General features: G+C 37.9%; 1 protein-coding gene across 1 annotated transcript in view; it reads left to right on the forward strand.

Moving 5' to 3' along the window:
- Window positions 1–621: 621 nt before the first annotated feature.
- atxn1a (ataxin 1a) overlaps window positions 622–23107 on the forward strand; it is a 143437-nt gene continuing 120951 nt past the window's right edge. Inside the window, exons 1-3 of the mRNA XM_048201347.1 lie at window positions 622–753; window positions 10155–10226; window positions 11740–11874. The gene's annotated coding sequence lies outside the window, so the exon portion shown is untranslated. The remainder of the gene's footprint in view (window positions 754–10154; window positions 10227–11739; window positions 11875–23107) is intronic.

Genomic DNA, 23107 nt, shown 5'->3' on the forward strand with positions numbered 1-23107 from the left:
CTAAACATCACAGCAGAGACTCTTCGAAATCTCCCCACCTAACACTTGTAACACTTGCCGAACTTTCCTTTTAGGAAAATCCAACATAAGATGATATAATGGCTGAAATATGGTAGCTGGTTTCTAGCTGGTATAAAATGGATTAAATTAATTTTAACTATTTTAATTAGTAAATTTGACTAATCTTTAAATAATTTAATTATACTCATTTTAAAAACTTAATTTTTGGTTTTGATATGTGGTAAACATGAAAATGCCTCATAATCGCTAAAACACTAGATAAAAAGTAAATGTAATAAAAACTATATTGACATATTTTAAAAAAATTTATAAAGATGACAAAACACACAACAAAATTACTCAAACTTTAAAGGGGACCTATATTGCTCCTTTTACAAGTCTCCGGTGTCCCCAGAATATGTCTGTGAAGTTTCAGCTCAAAATACCCCACAGAGCGTTTATTATAGCTTGTCAAATTTGCCCCTATTTGGGTGTGAGCAAAAACGTGCCGTTTTTGTGTGTGTCCCTTTAAATGCAAATGAGCTGCTGCTCCTGGCCTGCTTTCCAGAAGAGGGCGGAGCTTTAACAGCTCGCGCTTCAGTTCATTTATCGGCTGGAGAACCTCACGCAGCCAAAATGACGATGGTCAGCAATGGTGTTCAGCCTTAAATTGTTCAAACCGGAGTTGGACACTGATGGAGAGACTCAGGAAGATGTTACAATTTATAGATTGCATCTGGACATTTCTGAACGGTTAGTGGATACATTTATGTAACGTTAGCTGCTGTGAAGTCAATTCAACACATCGACTAGCATGTGCTGTCATGTTTTTTGCAAATCCAGAGTTGAATTGACCCTTGTATGTGAAGCAATCCAGCATAAAATGATGGCATGGCAACAGTACTCTACTACAGCAACTCTTCCTCTTCTCTAAAGCAGCACAACATGGCCTAGTCTTCTTTGTTGCGTGTTCCCAGGGGCAGGGTTTATGTAAAATTTAGAGTTAGTGATGTCATTAACCCAGGAAGAAGCTCGTTGTAGTCTCTACCAGCCATTTGTTGTAGTCCTTAGAATTTTTAAAAAAAGAAAATATCTCCCTTTGCATTGAAATTTGAGCGACGCAACTTTGCAGATGCTGTATATGCTCTAACAGCAACATTGCACACTAAAGTTAAAAAATCATAATCAACCACCCCTTTAAAGGTGCCCAAGAATGCTTTTTCACAAGATGTAATATAAGTCTAAGGTGTCTCCTGAATGTGTATGTGAAGTTTCAGCTCAAAATACCCTATAGATTTTTTTTAATTAATTTTTTTAACTGCCAATTTTGGGGCACCATTAACTATGCACTGATTTTTTCGGCGCGCCACCCCTTTAATTCGTGTGCTCCCTGCCACACGAGCTCTCGATTATATTACAGCACATTTACAAAGTTCACACAGCTAATATAACCCTCAAATGGATCTTTACAAGATGTTCGTCATGCATGCTGTATGCATGCTTCGAATTATGTGAGTAAAGTATTTATTTGGATGTTTACATTTTATTCTGAGTGAATTTGATTCTGTCCTCCGTGGCTAACGGCTAATGCTACACTGTTGGAGAGATTTATAAAGAATGAAGTTGTGTTTATGCATTATACAGACTGCAAGTGTTTAAAAAATGAAAATAGCGACGGCTCTTGTCTCCGTGAATACAGTAAGAAACGATGGTAACTTTAACCTCATTTAACAGTACATTAGCAACATGCTAACGAAACATTTAGAAAGACAATTTACAAATATCAGTAAAAATATCATGTTATCATGGATTATGTCAGTTATTATTGCTCCATCTGCCATTTTTCGCTGTTGTTCTTGCTTACCTAGTCTGATGATTCGGCTGTGTGCAGCTCCAGACGTTAATACTGGCTTGTGTAATCCCTTGAACATGGGCTGGCATTATGCAAATATTGGGGGCGTACACCCCGACTGTTACGTAACAGTCGGTGTTATGTTGAGATTCGCCTGTTCTTCGGAGGTCGTTTAAACAAATGAGATTTATATAAGAAGGAGGAAACAATGGTGTTTGAGACTCACTGTATGTCTTTTCCATGTACTGAACTCTTGTTATTTAACTATGCCAAGGTAAATTCAATTTTTGAATCTAGGGCACCTTTAACTAAAATAAAAATAAAAACAGAATTATAAAAATAAAATCTAATTCAAAATATTAGCCTAATAAAAACTAGTATATCAATGGTACTAAAATAACACTGGCTCATCCTAAAATCCAAACTACTCTGCTTGGACCAGTTATTAACCAGTTTTGGACCTGCTAATGACCAGCTACCAACTTAAGCTGGATTTTTTGGTAAGGTTATTATATTATATTCATAAAATCCATATGTGCTGCTCTGTAAAACCTGTTTTAGTGAAATCAGGAACCTCCTCTCATGGCCTAGTTCTGCTACTGACAGGGTCAGACAGGCAGGCTGTGTGTACAAATGTGAATAGTGTAGCATGTGCCCCTGGCGTTCAAGCATGCGACCCAGGCTTAGAGAGACAGATTCTCCTGCATTACCCCAGGACAAGTGACCACAATGAGGCCTCAGCAGGTGGTGCACCTATTCCACCCGGACAAGGTATGTACTCTATGCCGAGAGGCCTGTGGCTCATACCTCCAAAATAATCATGAGTAGTAGGAGCAGGGGTTAAAGAGACACACTTCAGATACACAACATAATTTATTGCAGCTGACCTTCAGTATCTCTGTCTGTGTGGTCACATTCCTATGTGTAACTCAGTTTGTGTTTTGCACGTTTGAATAGCTAGTGTGTGTGCATCTGTGCGTGCATGCTCGTGTGTTTGTTCCTGGTAAACCCTATGTTCTGTCAGGACCACTATCGTTAAAGATGATTGACGAATGGCATAGAGTTTGGATATGCCATCATAGAGCAGGGAGGGCAGCGATAACCGCTCTTAGGGTAAACAGAACAGAACTAACATAAATGTATTGCTGATATCATTAATGTCAATATTTTAATGTACAACTTAATTCGAGAAATTAGTCTGATTCAAAGGGGATTCTAAATCCTGACTGGAAAAGGAGGAGGAGCTTATATATGGACTGTGTGATAGAAGTTGCATCCCTACAGGTAGACGTGAGTCACCTAAGAGTCAGCTGATGCGAGTTTGACTGATGTGACCTGCCAGAACTAATGCTACGCTTGATTTACGTGGGACATTTTTTGGTCCTCATAAGGAAAACAGCTTATAAATCATACTACGTGATGTTTTTTGAAAATGTAAAAATGCAGAAAGTTTTCTGTGATGGGTAGGTGTAGGGTTAGGGGATAGAATTTACAGTTTGTACAGTATAAAAATCATGGAATGTCCCCATAAAACTTGAAAACCAAACAACACAAACTGCATGAACTCCACACAGGTTTGTGTAAAACCCGGTGATTGTGTTCTCCAGCATGATTTGAGAAATACAACAAAATTATTAAAACCTGAACTAACTTTAAAATGAAAACTGAAAATACAAAGATAAAAACTAATTCAAGATATTAAAGGTGCCCTAGATTCAAAATTTGAATTTACCTCGGCATAGTTGAATAACAAGAGTTCAGTACATGGAAAAGACATACACTGAGTTTCAAACTCCATTGCTTTCTCTTTCTTATGTAAATCTCATTTGTTTAAAAGACTTCCAGAAAACACGCGGATCTCAACATAACACCGACTGTTACGTAACAGTCGGGGTGTACGCCCCAATATTTGCATATGCCAGCCCATGTTCCCAACATTATGAAAGGCATTAGACAAGGGCAGCCAGTAACGTCTGGATCTGCACAAGTAAATCAACAGACTAGGTAAGCAAGAACAACAGCGAAAATGGCAGATGGAGCAATAATAACTGACATGATCCATGATAGCATGATATTTTTAGTGATATTTGTAAATTGTCTTTCTGAAAAAAATGTTTCGTTAACATGTTGCTAATGTACTGTTAAATGTGGTTAAAGTTACCATCGTTTCTTACTGTATTCACGGAGACAAGAGCCATCGCTATTAGCATTAGCCGTTAGTCATGGAGCACAGCCTCAAACTCATAGAGAATCAAATATAAACATCAAAATAAATACTTTACTCACATAATTCGAAGCATGCATACAGCATGCATGACGAACATCTTGTAAAGATCCATTTGAGGCTTATATTAGCTGTGTGAACTTTGTAAATGTGCTGTAATATAATCGAGAGCTCGTGTGGCAGGGAGCACACGAATTAAAGGGGTGGCGCGCCGAAAAAATCAGTGCATAGTTAATGATGCCCCAAAATAGGCAGTTAAAAAAATTAATTAAAAAAAATCTATAGGGTATTTTGAGCTGAAACTTCACAGACACATTCAGGGGACACCTTAGACTTATATTACATCTTGTGTAAAAGCATTCTTGGGCACCTTTAAAATAAAACTAACAGTATCTCAGTGATGCTAAAATAACACTGGAGAGTCATATGAACAATGTCACAAATGAAATTCAATCATGACAACTCTCGGAGTGAATAGATTCAACCAGCATTTTATTAGTATGGAGCATGGAATGTACATAGGCTTGATTTTGGCGGACGAGATCTGCTGCTGCTGCTGCTGCTGAGCAAATACATAATTGTTCAGCTTAGTCAAAAAACAAGAAGGAAAGGCTGCTGCAAAATGATAGAACCCCCCTGTAGCAGATCTCTACAGGTGGTGCTGGGGAGGAGGTGGGATTATAGGAGTTCTCATATTGTGTGGCGTGCTGATCGCAGCTAGGATACAGTATAAATAAAGCCACATAAATGAGGAAGTACCTCCGATTGGTTGGTGTCGCAGTACTGAAAGAACCAATCAGCGATAGATAGAGTTTCATGACTGAACTTTATATTTACTTGACTAGTGACCTAGAAAGGCAGAATTTAAAATATTTATTTTTAATGATTTTTTTAAATTGTTAAACTTTTTCTTTATTTGTAGATTTAAAGGTATGTAACTTTTTTTTGTATTTAAATAATGAGTCAATACATCATCAATCCTTCTTCCAAAACGTGTTTTTGTCTTACTCTGATTCACTATGGTAAGCAAGCCTATTATAAGCGTTTATATTTTAAACCTGACAGGATGGTTTTTACGAGAAATTACATACATGCATTGACGTGTATATGGTGTGGGCAGGGCCGTAGCTAGGGTATCTGTGTTGGTTGTTGTTGTGGGTCCCCCTCGATCGAAATAGTCACCAACTTTCGAGGAGAGTCTGGCAAACAGAGAATGCGACAGAGCTCGTAATAAAACCTGAATCAACATCGGCTTGGCTTTCAGAGATGGCTAGAACTGAGGGATTTGAAATATTGTAAAAGTAACACAGAGATGGTATTTTATTGAACAGATACATTTTCATATGCAGCTCTCTAATAGAGTTCATTGTAAAGTGTTATCTATTTCTATAACACCATTTTAAAGCTATGTCACTGTGTATGAATTCATACACCTGCCATATTCTCTGCATCATTTCTACCTGCAACAGCCATGATCAATACCCATTTGTTTTTAGCTTGATAACCCACAGCTTTACGATCTTACTGACGCTGCCTACCGTGTTCCCCACAACACGAACTTGTGTTCCTGCTCCTGGAGCCGTGCGGTACAAGACGATACTGTATACATGAAACAAGATATGGTCACAGATGGTAGAAAAACAGCCTAATCTGTGAACCTGCTGACTGACAGCATGCATTTAAGCATGGCTGCGTGCTGCTAGGGTTTTTAAAAATAGCTCGGCAAAGATGGACTGAGGGATCACACAAATAATACACCCCAGCAGAGGCCAGCCATCTGTGTGTGGCTGTATGTGTTTGTGTGGGCGTGTTGTCTTGTCTCTATAACCCTGGCTCTGATTTGTGCAGCAGAAGTCATTTGAAGGATGCAGTAGTAACTCTGACTCATGGCTCCCAGCTGTAATGAGAGAAACTGCACCTTAATGGTGTTCAGTTACCAATAATAGCACTGCACACAACACAGATTTATCTTATGGTGATGCTGCGAATTGATTTTAAAGGGATATTTCACCAGGAAAAAAATAGTTATTTCAGGAAATGTGGTAGAACCTGATAGCCTGTTGTGTTCTGACATACAGGAAACAGACCCAACATATATCTTATCTTATTTTTATTTCCCTCTTAAACTGATTTAATAAATTGATATAATTTATTATCAATAAATTATAATATATTTTATTACTATGTTACATTACTTGGCCCTATGTGTTATTATAGGCATTTTCTACACAACAACAAAAATACAGCATTTTTTTTTCTTTGTTTTTCACAAGGATTTCTTTTCACAAGGATGTCTTATTTTCTCTATATCATGCACTGTAAAGGCAAACAGTGAAATTAATTAAATGAAATGAGTTTTTGCCACTCAAATACTAATGAAAGTTCATTGTACTTAATAGAAAAAAGTTGCATGAACTCAAAATTTGAATGTAGTAAGCTGAACTTAATATGATTGAGTTGCAGCAGATTTTTTATTTGCGTCAGACTGTATAAGGAAAACAATGTTTAAATTAAGTGTTATTTTGTGTGTTTTTGCACAAAATTAACACGGGGAGACATAAGTTAGTGTTTAATGTTGTGTTATGTTGGGATGTACAGGGGATTATGTTCGTTTTGTAGGGTTACCATTGTGGTGTACCAGTTACATTCTGCTAAATATCTTTATTTACAGCTTTTGTTTTGTTTTTTTGCGAACCATCCCTTTAAATGTGGTAGATCAAGCAGAGATATATGTCTAGAAGCACTAGATTTTATACTGGAGCTCAGCAGAGGTGATTACACACCACTAAAAATAGTCATGGCAGTGTTGTCTAACACAAGCTCCAAAGCTCATTCAGGGTAATGACAAATGCTACGGCTTACAGTCGGCATATTTAGATTAATGTAGCTTTGAAATCACTTTGAGTCACGTCTTTTGAGATATAATCACTGAAACTATAACGCCAGTGTTGTAGATGTTTGTGCAGGACTAGAAATACATTACAAGAAAACATTAAAAACACACTGAACTGAAACACACACCACAGAGCCACAGGAGGGCTTGTTGGACCGTAGCCTCTACTTTGTCTTAAAGCCCGGTGACAGGAACGATGGCAGCTTGGTTTGCTTAATGAGGGCTGTTTTTTCTCACAGAGCATTATTCAGCAGACGCTGTTATTCGCCTTGAGAGCGAAGGGTGAGATGAGGGAGGGGGGTTTTGAGAGAGTGTGTAAGGTGAGTGTGAGGTGAATGGCTGACAGGGCACAAGTACACAGCAGAATGTCAGAAGTCTCTGGGGAAGAATGGAAAGCAACTGGTGAGAACAGACCTGAAGGGGGCTTGAAAGAATCTGTAGTTGTTCAGATGGCATTCACACACACATTAACTATACTTCTCAGGGGAGCAGTAGTGATGTGTGTGTGTGTGTGTGTGTGTGTGTGTGTGTGTGTGTGTGTGTGTGTGTGTGTGAGCGAGCACGTCTGTGTGTGACCTCTGAGAAGACTGTGTCAGTCCACATCCCTTCATTGTGCTCTGTAGTTTTCAAGCCTTGTTTATTCTATGCTCTCTGTATCACAGATGCTACTTTCTCCCATGATTGCCTCCAAAATCTCAATTTGCGGGTCATCATATAGGCCTACATGCGCAAAAAATTACTTCAACAATGAAGAGCTAATGCCAAGTTTTACTGTTATATTTTTTTAAAGTTTATTTTATTTTCATGCTTTTTTTTATAAAACAAATATATGGAAATAAAAGTTTGGGTTTGGTAAGATTTTTTTTTTTTTAATAAAAAATCTCTTATTCTCAACAAGCTGCATTTGTATGATCAAAAATACAGTAAACTGTAATATTGTGAAATACTATTAAATAATTGTTTTCTATTTTATTTTAAAATGTCATTTATTCCTCACTGTAAACCAGAATAAGTCGTAAATTTGAGGCAATTAGTTACATCAAAATTTTTTAAGTTAAGAAATTCAAAGTATACAGAACTTTTATTTTGTACTCAAACATTTTAATTGTTTAACTTGAAATATTTAAGTACACTAATTCATACATTTAACTTAAAATTATCATGTAATCTCAACGTAAACATTTTAATGTGTAAACAAGCTAATTCAGAAAATGCTAACTTGCTAATTTGCTAACATGTTAACAATAGCATGGTATAGCACTTTCTCGATGAGTGCAGCAATATAAAACATTTAATATACCTGCTTTCAAACCAAGCCGCATACACCACTTGTCACCATGATGTTAACTCTTTAAAATCACCATTAACAAACTCCTCTAAATTAGCATAACAAAACATTAATCACTATTAAATCTCCCACTTAACATTTATCTTGCACAAAAACATTATATAACACTTCATTTTAGCATTTACTCCCCCTTTCAAATGACATTGGCAAAGCATGCTAAATAGAAATCCCAGCAGTTTCAGTTAAACTTAAGTTCGTCTAAATTAAAAGAAATGAGTTCATAAAACTCAATACAATGAAACAGTTCAGTTTACATAAAATATGTAAGTTCTGTGAACTCGAAAGAAAAAAAAGTGCTAAATACTCATAAAAGTTAATTTGACTGAACTAATTTGTTTAATTTAAGTTTGTCCTACTCAAACCAATTGAGTATTTTGAGCATTAGGGTTTACAGTGCTGTGATGGCAGCCATTACAGTCTTTTTGGCCATTCATTTACACGACAACAGCGTTTTGGGGGCCTGAAAATGCAAACTTTTGAAAACGGGTTTCAAGTTTTTGAAAACTATACTGTTATGGTCTCTGTGTAAACGACAAAAACGTAATTTGTAAAAACAGTGATGTCATGCACATGCTTATTTTTCAGTCTATAGGTGTGTAGTTTTTCTTTACAAAGTGACATCGCCTACTACTGGCCTGGCATGTATAATACAGCATTTTTAGTCGTTTTCGCGGATCCATGTAAACAGGGATCATTTTGACAACGTTGACATCTGTACGTAAAAAACGCAAGTGAAAAACATTTCCATTTTTAGTACATCGTTGTCGCAAATGTACCCTTATTTTTGTTTTCTACTGTGAAACAACAGCCAGGGACAATGTTGCCACCTTGTGGAACAACTGATTAGTGCAAAACAAATTCAATGCGCATTACAAAAATTAGACGGCACGCGTATAGTACGCACATACTATTCTGGTCAACCGAGGCGGTCAACCCCCCCTCCCCCCAGAACGATTTTCAAAAGGGCCTACAGTAACAACCTGATACCCCAGATACCCCAGCTAAGGCCCTGATTCTGGTGACGCACATCTCGCACACAGTACACAGACTCTCGCGTATGTGTAAAAACCGAAGTATACTTTGGGCTTAACACTTCAACACATGTTTGATTAATAAACACATTTTTTTTTTTTTTTTTTTAATCATTCTTTCAAAATCACCTTTTCAAATTGAAAATCCCATTTGATAGAATCTTACTACATTCAGTCTGCCTCTTGTTTATTTACCTATTGTGCAACAAACATCTGACATAAGCACTCACAAACTCCCTGAAGAGAATCCAGCCGTAGGTTAAACCAGTTACTCAACCAGACTGTGAGCAGTCACATTATGTAACTCGCCAGAGGGCAGAGAGAAAGACATTCATTTTAAATACACACAGACACACATTCTTTATCTATTAGCTGTTGCAAGCAATAAAGTGTGTGCAGTGCACTATGTGTCAAGTTCAGGTTGCTAGGGCAGGGCTGCAGAAACTCAGAGGAGGCTTGATTTATTGTGCGGAATTATGTGAGACTGGGCTACAACTGGCAGTCTGCCATAGGGGGAGCCCTTGACCTAGAAACTAGCGAACAAAAAAAAAAATAAGTTAAAGAAAAGTGAACACAGTTACAGCCATACAAAATTCTCCATAACCCTCCTGACGCACCAAAGCTCTGGGAGACTTGATCAGTACTGTTTATCAGACACTGCTCTTACAGCACAGTGTTGATTCACTAGGTTTCACATGCCTCTGGCTTCCTTTGAAATATGCTGTTCAGTGTAGTGCATAGATCTGAATTAAAGACCTACTGAGAACACAGACACTCACACATACTGTTGTTTTTTCCCCCCACAGATTAAAGCTCACACAGCAGTTTCCTTAGATGACTGTGGCTGAGAATGTGATGCAGGAACTACAGGACCTCAGGTATGTCTGGTCTCAACCAAGGATGTTTAGACCACATATTGCTTCCAGTAAGTGACTGGTGAATGTGATTTCACCAAGTGCAACATGTTCCTGGATTAACATTCCAATCAACCACTCAGATTTGAGGGAAAAGTTTATAGTTTATAGGCTTACAACCAGGGTTAGGTGCTTCAACATCAGTGTTATTCACCTATCATTTCCCTCTGATTTTAGGGATATGTTTCATTAAGTAAGGTCCTGGTGTCATTACTCAAATGTGAAAACCTGACAGCTTTTTTTTTTTTTTTTTTTTTTTGGACCAGTTAAAAAACATAGTTTAGTATTTAGTGTACATGCTCTGACTCTGTGTTCCTCAGGTGGGAAATTGTTAGTTTGAATATTTCCTCCTCTGCAGCCTACTGTACAAATAGGCTTAAAGCAATAATCCATATTTAACAAAATATGTTTTTATTTATTGTTTTAATTAAGCCTTTAATTTTGTAAAAAAAAAAAAAGTTGTAACACAATAATAAAATAAACAATTTTCGCTCTTCTCCCATCCTCTCTACACATTAAAGGAATATGTGTACTATCCATAATAAAATAAAAAAATATATATTCTAAATAAATAATTCATTACATTATAAATTATGAAAAAAAATTGAAATATATAATTATATTATATACAATTATTCAAAATGATAAATAATAATAAATAGTCACTATATCTTGAACAGTTTTTCTCTCATTATCCATTTTGCACAAACAGAATGAAGAGCAGATATCTGCAATTAATTTATTGTCTTTTCTTTGATGCATTTTGTAATCTTGGTCCTATCTGTATTAGGATTTTCAGAGATTATTGGATAATCCTTGGCTCTTCTATATAGTGGAGTAAAAAATGTATCATAACTACTTCAAATTTCTTTTGAAACTAACTTAAAGGTACACTTTGTAACCTTTTTAGAGGTTAAAAAACAAAACTGCATGCATTTTGCGGAAGAACATTGTTTTGGTTTTGCTTCGGCTCTGCGTGACTGCATGTGCAGATGAATATGACCCTTCACAATAGATAATGAACTAGGTTCAAGATTTAGCATGCTTCATGTCAACCTTTCTCATTCTTTTTGACAACTAACCTATGCCACTTCCACATACACGCGCGTGTAGTAGCCAAAACAACTCTATTTACGCGGATATGAGGAGACATGCACGGGCGAGTGATGCATGTACACAATTTCCCATGAAAACCATCCCATCAGGTCTAAAATATAAAAGTTATAATAGGCTTGCCACAGTAAATAAGGGTTAGAGAAGGAAGAAGGATTGATGATGTATTGTCTCATTTTGTAAATTTTGAACAAAAAAAGTTACTGTAGTGTACCTTTAATATATATAAAGCAAGCTGTTCCAGTTATTAAAAATGACAAAAGTACTCATGAAGAGAAAAAAGTGCTAAATTTGTCAGATCTTCTGAGGCAGTTATCTGTTTAGTTGTACACAGCACCATTATGAAACTGCTTCTTCTCCACAGACAGAACTCTGCGGTCACGAGGGAGTTACGCACTCATACCTGTACACGCTTCAGTGACGCTAACATCAAAGGATGGATTGAGGTCATCAGGTCCATGTGCCATTCCATCACCATTCATAGGAATGAAAGATTAAGGTGAAAAAATGCGATGCTGTGATAGACACAGTGTATGTTCTCTCAGTCAGTTAGGCAAAATACAGTGTCGAATGAGTCAGTGTCATCTCTCTACAGATCCTCTGCTAATTAGCAATCAGCTCATAAAAAAAAAAAAAAAAAAATAGAAATCTGAAAAGAAAGAAGATGCTGAGTTTCTGATGATGCTGTGTTTGTCCTTGTTCTAGCAATGACTGAGCTCTTCCTTGACATAAGAAATCAATGTGACTGCCATTGATTTTGTGAAGTTACACACTAGGGACAAATCACCTGTCCACAGTGATGTCTAGTACTTAAGATTGTTGATAGAACACTTGCACTGTGTATTAAAATGATAGTTCATATTAAGGATTGAATATTTTATGATTATTTACTCACCCTCGTGTTGTTCTAAACCAATATGGCTTCTGCTGAACACAAAAGAAGATATTTTGAAAAGTGTTGTTTTCAATCCCACTGACTTATTTATAGGGGTCATATAATGCTATAATATTATATAATATATATAATTCTAAAATAGTTTTTCATATAATATATTAAATATTATATAATATTTTACTCTTCCTTTAGTGTGTAATGTAAATCTGTTTGTATAAGATCTGCAAAGTTAGAAAGCTCAGTCTCCCACAAAGGGATTTATTCTATCTAACAGACACACTGGGTCAGCTGGCCAATCAGTGCATTCTGGGCTTTTTCGGAAGGAGGGGCTTTGTAGAAATCAGCATGTTTCAGCCGGCCTTGGAATTATGTGTTTCTTGATCATTTGAAATAATATTTTCCCTTAAATATCCATATTTAACAAGTTATAAAGTAAAATATCTAGCTTCAGCCAGACTGTATTCAACTTAAGAAGAAAGTATAACACCTCTTGCAGGTCAAAACGCCTTTCCTATTCAACTTACGGAAAGTTTTTTCTTAAGTTGAATACGGAAGGTGGTCTGGCGGAAGCTATATATTTTACTTTATAACTTGTTAAATATGGATATTTTTCTTACACAAACACCTTTATTAACCCTCCAGAGCCTCGTGGAGTAGGTTTATGATGGATGGATGCACTTTCTTGAGCTTCAAACTCATTGGTCCCGTTCACTGTCATTATAAAGCTTGGATGCATCAGGATATTCATTAATATATCTCAGATTGTGTTCATCAGAAAGAAGAAAGTCAAACATACCTAGGATGGCTTTAGAGTGAGTAAATCTTGGTGTAATTTTCATTTTAAAGGGTTAGTTCACCCAAAAATGAAAATAATGTCATTTATTACTCGCCCTCATGCCGTTCCACACCCGTAAGACCTTCGTTAATCTTCGGAACACAAATTAAGATATTTTAGTTGAAATCCGATGGCTCCGTGAGGCCTCCATAGGGAGCAATGACACTTCCTCTCTCAAGATCCATAAAGGTACTAAAAACATATTTAAATCGGTTCATGTGAGTACAGTGGTTCAATATTAATATTATAAAGCGACGAGAATATTTTTGGTGCGCCAAAAAAACAAAATAACGACTTATTTATTGATGGCCGATTTCAAAACAATGCTTCATGAAGCATCGGAGCACAAATGAATCAGTGTATCGAATCATGATTCAGATTGCGCGTCAAACTGCCAACAGCTGAAATCACATGACTTTGGCACTCCGAACAGCAGATTCGATACACTGATTAATTTTTGCTCCGATGCTTCCTGAAGCAGTGTTTTGAAATTGGCCATCACTAAATAAGTCATTATTTTGTTTTTTTGGCACACCAAAAATATTCTCGTTGCTTTATAATATTAATATTGAACCACTGTACTCACATGAACTGATTTAAATATGTTTTTAGTACCTTTATGGATCTGGAGAGAGGAAATGTCATTGCTCCCTATGCAGGCCTCACATAGCCATCGGATTTCAACAAAAATATCTTAATTTGTGTTCCCAAGATTTACAAAGGTCTTACGGGTGTGGAACGGCATGAGGGTAAGTAATAAATTACAGAATTTTCATTTTTGGGTGAACTAACCCTTTAAAGTGAACTAATCCATCTTGCAGCATCCTTGGAAGTGTGCTAAGGCCTCCTAGTGAGTCCCGGCCCCTTGGTTGAGAACCACTGATCTACAGACACATTAACCCTGAATTTATAACTGATTCCGGTATATCAATAGTTTGTGCCACGTGATGCATGTATGCATCTTACTTTTCCCTTGAAATTCCCACCATACAGTTCAGCTCATAAACCCCATTGACTCGAGTCCACCTCTGGTCCACCACAGTTTACAGCAGCCACTGCTAAAGCTGTTTCCCATTTTGTTCGCTGTTCCTCTCATCCATAATTCAGCCACCCCTAGATCGACCCCTCTTTCACAGGAACACACTCTGCATGCTGTAGCGTGCTGATGTCACTGCGTGTATATCAATGCATGTGAGCAAGTAAGTGACAGGGGGTTAATGTATCTTCAGGGCTGCTCTCTCCATGTGTCAATATTTAACCAACGGCTTTCTCTCTCACTACCTCGGCTTTTTACTCGCTTTTTCTGGCTCTTTCTCATGTTCCGAACACAAGCATATAACTGAGCTGTCTGAGATTAAAGTTTGCATAGTCAGAACTGATCGCTGGTATTAGAGTGCATGATTCATCAGTGCAAAATGTAGTAACTTCCTCTGCTTCGATAATGATTTTCCTTTTCAGTTGATGTCACCAAGCTCTATTATCCGAATGGATAGCCAATATTTCTGTGCAAACTAGGGTACGTTTACACCAGTGGTCTCAAACTCAATTCCTGGAGGGCCACAGCTCTTTGAATCCACAGCACAGTTTAGCTCCAACCAGCTCCAACTCACACCTGCTTGGAAGTTTCTAGTAATCCTGAAGACCGTGATTAGCTGGATCAGGTGTGTTTGATTAGGGTTGGAGCAAAACTGTGCAGAGCTGTGGCCCTCCAGGAATTGAGTTTGAGACCACTGGTTTACACAACAACGAAGTACTAATAAAAATGGGAAAGTTTTTTCTTTGCATTTTTCATGTACAGACGACAACATTGTCAAAACGTCCCCGTTCACACGGATCGCGAAAACACTGTGTTATGCTGCCAGGCCAGTAGTTGGCGAGGTCACTTTGTGAAGAAACACTATACACCTATAGACTGAACATGTAATGTGCATGCACATGACGTTACCGTTTTCACAAATTCTCGTTGTTATAGTTTACACAGAGACGATACCGGTATAGTTTTCAAAAACTTGCACTTTGCAACCCAAAAGTTTGTGTCTTCAGGCCCCCAAAAAATGAACTGAACTGAAGTAAATGAACTGCCAAAATGCATAAAAAGTTTTATGTTTTAGTTGAAAACAATGTTGTGTGAAGACACATGAGACATGAGACCCTTGGACCAATAACAGCAGGGTTGGACAAAATTCAGAATTTAAGAACTGGTTCCCATTCAATTCAATAATGTGAATTTGAAGTTGAATTGGAGTTTGAATTGGAATGGCAGGAAGTGGAAGCTACTTAATTAAAACAGGTAATGACATTCTGGGAAATGATGTGTTGATCCACCACATTTCATCTGTCTGTTAAATATTTTAAAGTTTTTTTTGTTTTGTTTGTTTTTTAATGGAATAGTATATTGGACCTTTAGACAGAATATATATATTTTTAAATATAAAAATAAAAAAGTGTGCATATATGTTTTTTTGTTAAATTATCATATTTGATACAACAGGTTTTTACGACTCGTGAATATGGAGCTCACACTTGAGGAGGATAAAAACTCGATTTTATTCAGAGGAGCAAACTGAGCAAAAATATGCAGTTGGATCCCTAATTTGGTGCAGATGTTGTTATTTATATGGCCAAAAAGTAAGATGAAATTCTGATAGCTCGTAACAATAACACATATAATATGTCATCTTAGTAAGATGATATTTAAATTTAAGTACTTATGATAATTGTCTGTAATTTGTTTTGTAGGTGGCAAAACAGAATGCAATGCAATTCATTGATTATTATTGAGAAATACAAATAAACATTCCTCAAAACCCTGATGTATCATAATTGAACTTCACATTTTAACATTATATGTATGGATAATCAAATAAACATAAGGTGCTTCCGTCCAGTAAATGTTCATCTTGAAAAAATAGAACAGATATTCTTATGCTTACCTTATTGAAACCAGTAAAGATTTCACAGCAAAAAGTCATGTGAACCACAACCTGAAGGGGGACAATTTTAGAATTACACTAAAAGGCCTTTTACTTGCTAAAAAGTTTGAACTAATCAGAGGGCATGTAGTACAACAGGTTTTTCAGCAAAGTTTTGATCATGTTGATAATTTGGAGGCCTTAGAATTTTGTGTATCAAATATGATACATTAGGCTTTATAGGGTTTAACTCAAATTACAACTGCAATTGCAGTTATTTGGTAAAATAATGTATCCAGTGTACTGTATATAAGCCAACATAATGAGAAATGGTTCAACTGAATTTCAAGCTCTAACTAATTAGTACATACTAAAGTCAGAAGTAACGTACTGATTACTCTCAGAGTCACGTCACTTCTGTTTCAGGAACTATAGATCCTGAAGATACATCAGTGTTATCTCTCTAATCACTTAGACCCATTGATTTGAGTATACTGTTGGAATGGCAAGGTTCCTCAGCCAGCCTCATTTCCATGTGCAGTTTCTTTTGGGGCATTTACCATCCATCTGAAGAGCTCCTCGTAGTCTCAAAGGAGAGAGAAAACTCCAAAGGGGGTTTTATTGTCTGTAGCTCCTGGGTTTCTCACTGTTATTCCTGCCTTGTGTTGCTGAATGTGGTATAAGTGGAAGATGAGTTACCTTTGATCTGTTGAGTTATGCATTATTCAGATGTTGTCGCTTGCTCACTCTATCTGGCTCTGTGACAGAGAGAGGCAAGATTTCTCCCTGACTCGGCATGTTCTCATGGATTTTCCAACCACTAATTAAGGCAAAATTTTCTAAAGATCACATTAGGCATACCAAGATTAGCGTTAACCGGTCTGTGTCCAACACATTGATTAAATTGGGTGGTTAATAGCCTGATAATAGCACTCTACATGTCTAATCTGAGAACTATTTCTTGTAGCTGCTTCAGAACCATGTGTAGCTTCAAATTCATGGCATGTAAAAGCTGAATGTATGTTCCACAACAAAGCGTACAGATCTACGCCACATGGAATGCTGAGAATGATAGGGATGTGAAATGCTAATGTGAAACAGCATGCCATGCTGAGGTTTACACTACACTGTCATCTGATAAATATCCGCTGGAGAATTCCCGGCTTTGTCTGTGCCTGCCTGCCTGCTCTTGTCACACCAGTGACTGAATACCTCGTATATCAGCTGCAGTAAGCAGTGATACCCAACTATCAATTTTGCTTTGTTATTTATGACTTCAAAATAAATACATATATGTAAAACACACACACACTTATATATACACATTCACTAAGGAATGTTTCTTACACGTCACAATATTCCTCATTTAAAGAATTCCTGCCCAAGGCATGTGCAAAAAAAAAGAAGTTGGGAGTAGTTTGTGGTAAGGCCTGGTTGAGTTGCGTCAAGCCCTGGGTATACTTCGTATTTTTACGCGTACGCTAGCGAACGCACACAGTCAAATGCACATCCTTGCAAAGTATACTTCATTTGACTCGTACACATACACAGGCTTTCAACGTATGCACAGTTTTGAGAAATCTCTCGCCACGAGTTACAACCCATGTAAATATCTTCGTATTCTTTCATGCTAGAGTTGTACAAATGAAGGTACTTTCTAACCTCTTTGCACAATCTCTCGTCTATGTAGGCCTCCATTGTCGCTGTAGCTTGCATGCGTTCCGGTCTGTTCTGTTTATGCAGTTTTTCTTTGACTACCTTGTGAATCGACGCCCCCAGGGCACGGTTGCCACCTTGTGGATAAACTAATTATTGCAAAAAATTAATGTGCATGTGGCAACCTGCACTTATAAGTGTGCGCGGTTAAGGCTGATTTATACTTCGTCGGACCTATGCCGGAGCCTCTGTACCACAGGCTATGTGTCGGTTTTCATTTTTACTTCTGCATCGTGTCCGAGTCGACGTGCAACACGCAGATCGCTAGTAGGCAGTGTCTGTGCGGTCATGTTGAGTATCAACAAAGACAATAGATGACAAAGACGGTTAACTACTATTAGTTATGAATTGGAGAAACTGCAATGCGCAATGTGGCAGAATACTAAATAAAAGAGCCAATCACTATTGATAAAGTCATTGCGTCACTGCAGCTGCCATTAGAAGCTCTGGTTCCCATTGAAACCTGAGACTCGCGCTTAGGACTGCACATGCGCATTGGCTCATGTAGCCTGAAAAATAAGTTTTTTTGCTATTTGAGCATAAGAAACAACATTTATGGGACAGTTTATGTCAGATGTTGTTGCTGATTTGAAATGTTATTTAATTGTGAGTTCACCAAGCAGTTTTTGAGATTTCAGGATTCCCCCATTCAAATAGATAGCACTTGGTCTTGGATGCCCGAAATAGCTGCCTGGAGGTGTTGCAAATATGGCCGCCGAGTGACCTGACTTTCCTTGAAAGGGACTTTGGTATCAAGGCAAAAGCCGAAGAAGAAGCAGCTTGCCATGTACATTGTCAGAGAAGCTTCAGCAGTGATGGCGGCAAATAGGCAAAGACCTTTGTTGCAGCTTGACAGCCGCGTGGAATTTTTTCATTCCTTTGGAAGTTGAAAACGTTCGCTCTTCTCGGCGAAAGGTTTTTTTTTACGTGAGGGAGGGGTTCTAGCAGACCAATCACAGTGCTTGCGATCCACATGCGATGCACATCAGGATACATGTGCTATACACAGCCTACGCTATAGCTACGGCGTAATAAATCAGCCTTTTTTCAAATATCCGCGGTGCGCGTACAGTAGGCGCATACTCTTCTGATGACGAAATTCGCATCAAGTGCACAGTACACTGACCATCGCGTGCGCATAAAAAGTGATGGTAAGTTATGGAAAGGGGTGTGGCATTTCTGATACATGCTTAAAGGGATACTCCACCGTTTTTTCATATTAAACTATGTTATTCCCTTAACTAAGACGAGTTGATACATACCTCTCTCGTCTCAGTGTGTGCACTAAATCGCTCTGTCTTGCGGCGAAACTTTGTTAGCACTTAGCTTAGCCCAGTTCATTCAATAGGGGCCAAGCAGAGAAGCTACCAAACACTTCCACGTTTTCCCTATTTAAATACAGTTACTCGAGTAGTGTAACTCGACCTAGGACGGTGACACAAAACAAAACGTTGCGCTTTTCTAAGCGTGTAAAATGGATAACTATTTAGTGGCGGAATACCATAGCAAGTGCTCGGGAGCACTTTGACTTGGCGCAGTAATATCTTCACTCGTGAAAAGTCCTCTCACCGGCCCCCGCTCTCTCTCATTTCCATCAATAGAACCAACGTGACCTGCACCAGTAGTAATAGTTTGAGCAGAGTTGACGAAGTATCAGGTTGTAGGAAGATAGTTTGTGGACAATCATGGTTATAACGTGCATCGTAAAGGGTTGTGATAACAAGGAGAAGGTATATAGTGCCGTCATGTTTCACAGAATTCCAACTCACCACATACAGCGGAGAGCTTGGTTAGCTGCTTTGAACAAGAATCCAAAAACACCGTTGCTGTTCGCAACAGTCACACTTGCACCACCAATTGCTGTTTGCCCGTGTTCTTTCGCCGGCTCCGGTCTGTTCTGGTTCGTATCTTTTTTCCCTCTCACGGTCCATAAGAGCTAATTCCTCCTCCGTGTACTCGGGTTCAAACAGATATGGCTCTGGGTCCGCTACAAACAAGTCATAATCATCTACAAAGTCCGCCATTGCAAATGATATCTTGCAGTTTGCTAATAGCACAGGTGGTAAAAGTCACGTTGGTTCTATTGACGGAAATGAGAGGGAGGAGGAGAGGGAGCGGGGGCCGGTGAGAGGACTTTTCACGAGTGAAGATATTACTGCGCCAAGTCAAAGTGCTCCAGAGCAATTGCTATGGTATTCCGCCATACAATATAGTTATCCATTTTACACGCTTAGAAAAGCGCAACGTTTTGTTTTGTGTCACCGTCCTAGGTCGAGTTACACTACTCGAGTAACTGTATTTAAATAGGGAAAACGTGGAGGTGTTTGGTAGCTTCTCTGCTTGGCCCCTATTGAATGAACTGGGCTAAGCTAAGTGCTAACAAAGTTTCGCCGCAAGACAGAGCGATTTAGTGCACGCACTGAGACGAGAGAGGTATGTATCAACTCGTCTTAGTTAAGGGAATAACATAGTTTAATATGAAAAAACGGTGGAGTATCCCTTTAAAGAGGTTGACCAATCACAACACACCGATCCAGCTGACCAATCAGAACACATTGCGCTTTTCAACAGGAGGGGCTTCATAGAGACAGGAAATAAACAGACAGACTGGGAAGAGAGGTGCTGCAACAATTGCAACACATTTTTTTTGAACATTCAAGCACAAAAACCTATGCTAGTACACCACAAAAACAAAATCAAGACTCTGTAAAAAGGCCTATATGGCCTCTTTAAAAAAAAATATATATATATATTTACATATAAAAGGAAACACCCCCAAAACATATAAATACTTTAAAACTGATGATTCTGCAGCAGTTTTTTCCCCTCACACTTCTAAACAACTATCCTATTTTTGTCCAGTCAAATATCAGTCAAACCAGTATCAAATGAAATATAGTTATAAAATAACAGATTCTGTAGGCCTATTTGTCGAACCGATGGGAAACACTGCAATAACGTCTGCAAATGTAGACCACCCTTCATATGACATGAATATGAACTTTAAATTTATTACAAACACAAACAGATGTCATAATACAGTGTCAAGATAGCTATAAACACACAACTAAATCCACACTTTAATATGTAATAAATTGAAAACTCTTAAGCTGTTTTTTAGTATGATTTAAGCAACAGTTGTTTATATAGGCGGACCAAGCGTTTATACTAAAGATCAGAGGAGAGAGTGTTCTGGCTGTAGATGTAAGAATATTGCTCAAGATAAATCCCTTAGCACTCTTTATTTGTTGAGTTCATTTAAGTGTAAAATAAACTTAGAGAAGAGTGTGCAATAGCAAACACCCACACATACATTTGTTCTCTTGTTTACAGCTTACAAATGCTTATGTTGAACAAGTACAGAGATCATCCACACAGACGTTCTCTGAAGTCCAGCACATATTGAAACGTGTATGCGCAGCACTGTGAAAAATGCAGAAGAGGTTTGATTTAGTGATGTATTATCCACTATCACAACATGACAATCTCACATTCAATAAATTATTATTACAGTGGAAACTCATAAGGAGCTTAGTGAGAGATAGAGAGTGAGGGCTGATAAGGGAACATTTTCACTGTCAAGTTTGTACAACAGATGAATCTAATTTAGAGAGACTCGTGTGGGCAGTTTCTGTTTGCTAAAAGCTTAAGATCAACGTCTTCTAATATAAAGTTCTCTCAACATACAGCAGAAAGATAAGCCATCAAGTATTGCAGGAACTATCATGAAAAAGACATCAATCACTGTTTTTATGCTATATTATTATTATTATGTGTAATAACTTATGTTTGCTAAGCAAGTGTTCTTTGCTAAAGTATGAGAAATTGTCATTTTCATACTTTGGGTTAGTGAAAAAAACCCATAAACTTAAGTATTGAACATAGTGTAAAACTCTATTCTATTCTATTTTATGTTAATGTCTGCCATTTTACATTGAAAAATATATTTAAAAGTAAAAACAAAAGATGTGTCTACTCACATGTATAAATGGTTTATGGCAAATATGTTATAATTTGTCAAAATTAGTACATTTCTACAAAATAGATTTTTAAAAGATTATTCCTTTTCTTTGTTGTAACACTTTTTTTCCTCATTGACCCACCTCTCACATTTCACAATTTTTTTTTTTTTTTTGAAAATCACTTATTTTATAGACCTTGCATGGCAATCTCTTTCTGTGACCAGCAGAGGGCAGACATCTTGATGAAACCCATTTAGAAACAACCCTCTTTCATTTCCCATAGTCTGCACACATTCTTCCTCAGACAACCCAAACTCTATTCAACTTCAAGACAGCTGTGGCTGCGATAATAAAGCAGAAATAAGGTATGGGAATCAACACGTCCTTCCATCATAGCGAATATAACTTGACAAGATGCCCACCGAGCGTGACTGTGCTTGCAGGCGGAGAGAGGACTGGCATAAAGTGCGTAGCTGATATACAGATGAACATCTGACATGCCAGTGGAAGGAGTGCTGTGCACACTGTGCTGTGGATTTGACAGGCAGATAGTCTCAGTGCTTGGGTGTGGTGCGAAAACAGGTACAGACAACTCAGTCTGTCGGTATTTAGAGAAAGTGATATGTTAAAATGCTGCCGCAACTCCATCATCCCTCATTTTCATATTGAATAATGCTGCATGTGTTTTTTGGCAGGCGGTGTATTATTGTGTGATCTAGTATGTGGATGTGGGTTGGAGAAGCAGTGGCTGATCATTAGGGCTCTAAGTGTAAACAGCAGCAGGCCCACAGGGAAAGGCCTAAAACATGCCCTCCTTACAGAAGATCAATAGCCCATCCACAGAGAGCGGCCTTGCCACTCACTCATGCACACATGCACATACGCTCACTCTTATCCTTAGCAACAGTCTTTGGCCCTGTCCCAAATTGCAAAGTTTATACAAGACCGTAGGGTGTCCCATTTGTCATTTTAGGTTTCAGAAGGGTGCTCTCGAGCGTCCCCTTTGCGGCTGATATGCGCACTTCCCTCGAGCCAGCAATGAAGCGAGTGAAAGCGTGAACTCTGAGGAAGATTGTGAAGGACAATACATTGAATCTCAATTTGTGATACAATGATTCTGGATCATTTCTGATATTTTCTCTCTCTAATCAATTCTGAGCCTAGTTTTAACAGCAGATGGTGCTCTAGGCTAGTTTTTAACCTCATTCTCAAATGCTCACGATGAAGAGTGCTGGACAGCGATCGTATGTTCGGCTGACTCATGTAGGTAGTTAAATATACTTGCACCTCGGCTCAGAATGCATTTATGTAAACACCCTTGTAATTCGCTTCAACCTTTTCGAACTTTATGAATGATTATTTTAGGTTTAAGTGGTGTGTGTAAAGAAACTGGAAGCAAGCAAGCAGAGTAC

Source organism: Megalobrama amblycephala, linkage group LG9 (genome assembly GCF_018812025.1).
Source record: "Megalobrama amblycephala isolate DHTTF-2021 linkage group LG9, ASM1881202v1, whole genome shotgun sequence".
Classification (NCBI taxonomy): Eukaryota; Metazoa; Chordata; class Actinopteri; order Cypriniformes; family Xenocyprididae; genus Megalobrama; species Megalobrama amblycephala.